At 35.8% G+C, this 3,386-nt stretch overlaps 1 protein-coding gene across 3 annotated transcripts in view; it reads right to left on the bottom strand.

Annotated features, from left to right (window-relative positions):
* CASK (calcium/calmodulin dependent serine protein kinase) overlaps window positions 1-3,386 on the bottom strand; it is a 352,166-nt gene that overhangs the window by 144,675 nt on the left and 204,105 nt on the right. The gene's annotated exons all lie outside the window — the stretch shown is intronic.

Here is a 3,386-nt window from a genome sequence, read left to right as displayed (position 1 = left end):
AAATACAGCAGGACTGCTGGCAGCACAGGGGCCCACTTGAGGTTTGTGGTCATGAATGTGAAGTGAGAACAATCAACACGACTGGGTGTGTACCTAGGAGTCCTCATTTCAGCCGGCAAGGTTCAGATCTGGAGTAAGTGGTGAGCTGAATTTAACCAGGGTTGGGATTTAGATAAAGAGAGGATGGTGAAATAAGTAATGGATGGTTCCAGGCAAACGTATCCATTTATTTATGCTTTTCTACTTCTATCTTTATATAAATAACAAGCTAAGATACCAATAAAGGAGGAAGAAGACACATGAGAATGAGCTAAGAACAGAGAGACAGAAAGTAGAAAGTTCAGAATGAATAAGAAAAAGCTCAAGTGAGGGAAGAACCAGAAAAAGATGATGGATCTTCCTCAATCTACAAGGGGGTTATGTCCTGATAAATCCATCATAAGCCGAAAATACTGTAACTTGAAAATGCATTTAACACTTCTAGCCTCCTGAATCTCATAGCTTAGCCCAGCCTACCTTAAACATGCTCAGAACTCTTACATTAGCCTCCAGCCGGGCAAACTCATCTGACACAAAGCACATTTTATAATAAAGTGCTAAGTATCTCAGGTGATTTATTGGATACTATACCGAAAGTGAAAAAGAGAATGATTGCATGGGTATAGAATGGTTGTAAGTACATTGGTTGCTGACGTTCGTGATGGCACGGCTGACTGGGAGCTGCGGCTCACTGCCACTGCCCAGCCAACACGAGAGAGGATTGGTCCACATATCGCTTGCCTGGGAAAAGATCAAAATTTGAAGTTCAGTTTCTACTGAATGCATATTTCTTCTGCACCCCTGCAAAGTCAAAAAATCGTTAAGTTGAACCACTGTAAGTTGGGGACTGTATGTACACTCAAATCCGGTCACAGTAGGGTCACCAGGGCACTGAAGATTAAAACAGAATTAGTATTTGCAAGGGGAGGCTAAGGTGTGGAAAAATAGGTAGTATAACATAAAAATATTTATATTAGATTTAGTGAAACAGAATGCTGTTTAGTTATTTAAAAAAAAAAACCTCTGCCAGGATCACCAAAATGTATTTGCACAGCCATGTTTATTGCAGCGCTATTCACAACAGCCAAAAGGTGGAAGCAACCCCAATGTCCATGGACAGATGAATGGAGAAAGAAAATGCGATATATATCTATATATATCTATATATATCTATATATATAGATATATATAGTGAAACATTATGCAGCCTCAAAAAGAAGGAAGTCCTGTCACATGCTATAACATGGGTGAACCTTGAGGATATTATGCTAAAGGAAAAAAAGCCAGCCAGAAAAAGACAAGTACAGTATCATTCCACTCAAATGAATGATCTACAATAGCCCAAATCATGTAAAGTAGAAACGTAACTGCCAACGGGTAGGGAAAGGGAATTAGTGTTCAGTGAGTACAGAGTTTCAGTTTTGCATGATGAAAAGTTTCAGAGATCTGCCGCACAAGAATATAAATACACTTAATACTACTGAACTGTTTAAAAATTGTTAAGAAAGCAAGTTTAATTTTATGGGTTTTTTTTCCTTTTTCTTTCTTTCTTTTTTTTTTTTTTTTTTTTAACACCGCACACACACAAAATTCCTGCCAGACCAACACAGTAATCCTCTTCCTTCTCAGGGGTTCTAAGGGGAAGTAAGAGCTACGAAATATTTTCATTCTAGCAATTTTAAAATATTCTGTCCCATGTGTCATATTCATAACAAACCAAAAGCTCTGGAGAATATGAGTTCAGAAGAATGAATGTACCCAGAAATAATTAGAATGTTAGATAAAGCCCAATGAGTTAAATATTATTTAGGGTAAACAAAGCTGCAGGGTAACAATTATGGGGAGGATAAAAACTAATCTTTCATTTCAGATGACAACGAAAAAAGGGAAATGCCATGAAACTGCAGGGCCAGCAGTTACATAGATGGATAGACAGTCATTAAATACTGGACTAGGACCAAAATAAAAACTGTAGAATCCCTTCATTATTTTCTTTAAAACAGAGATCTCAATTTACTTGGGAGAGTTTATTATCGTAGTGATAAAAAGGGGAGAGAATACCATCTTAAGGCTCATCTAGTCCTAAGATTGTAACATTGTTTTAGAAAATAAATCCAAGGTCTTAAAGGGATACACGAAAATCTACTAAAATAATGTACAGCTCAAATAAAACTTTAAAAAAACTAAGGAATAAAATAATTCATTACTGATGTTAGTACAATTCAATACAGGAATGCCATTTTATGTGAATAACTTAATTTCTAAAGTGAATCTTGAAAGAAACAGATATTCAGTGCTTACTATGCCTCACTTCTTAGGAAAAATAGAAAATGCATAATTCTGCTTAGACTTTATAAAACTTCTTTATTTGGGGGGGATAAGGGAAAACTTCCCACAACTGTCAAGGTAAAAGGTATTCATATAAAAAGATAGAAATAATTTTCTAAAGTGAAGTGTTGACTGAGCTTACGCATAAAATGGTTGCATGCTGGTGGGCTTTTGAACATTTTTACAAGGGATCAGAGGGATGGCATATCGAAAAAAGAAAGAAAAGGGAAAAAAATTATTACCACATGCAGAAAAAAAAAAATACAACCTCAACCAATTGTACCACGACCGGATGGAGGAGCCCAGCTGACATACAAAGACGAGTCTCTGTGTTTAGGGAAGCTTGGGGTTCTGCTCCTTTTACTGCAAGAGAGCCTGACCTGTGAGTACTCCTTGATTTCAACTCTATAAATGACCCATTATTTCAGTAAAAATTTGATTGTCTGAATACTAAAAGTGAAACCTGCTCCACGGTGACTAGCAGTGCTTTGCTTTTTAGAGACCCGAGTGAACTGCTTGAATGATACCTCTCTGCCTTGATTTGACTTAAAATGAGGCTGTCTTCTTAGTTACTGGAAGTACTTTAGGTCACTGCGGGTACTGAAGCTCATACTATCAATATTGTCATGTTGCTTATACGGTCTTTTGTATGTTGCCATAAAGACTTGCAGAGCTACTTGAACCCATTAAGAGTTATTTTCATATGCAACATATTTTATCTCCAATGTATTATAAATGATCACTTATTAACTTTATTGTTTTGCCGTCTCCCTATTTGCACCAGTTGTACTTTATCATATTGTTACTATTTTATGATAATTGCCAGAAGAATTAAATTTTAAGTTTGGTGTTTCAGAAGTAAATAAGGTGAATATTAGAAAAAAGAAAAAGCAAAATACGTGTTAGTTAATTCAGCTGAAACTTTTTATAATTTATTTTAGACACAGTTAAGTGTATAACAAAACCTAATGAACTACTAATAGTATTATTTCCACAGTAACATGCTTCCAATTTTTATT

This window comes from Ursus maritimus, assembly GCF_017311325.1.
Source record: "Ursus maritimus isolate PB19 chromosome X unlocalized genomic scaffold, ASM1731132v1 scaffold_X1, whole genome shotgun sequence".
NCBI classification, from domain to species: Eukaryota; Metazoa; Chordata; class Mammalia; order Carnivora; family Ursidae; genus Ursus; species Ursus maritimus.
This window is presented reverse-complemented; position numbering and strand designations above follow the sequence as displayed.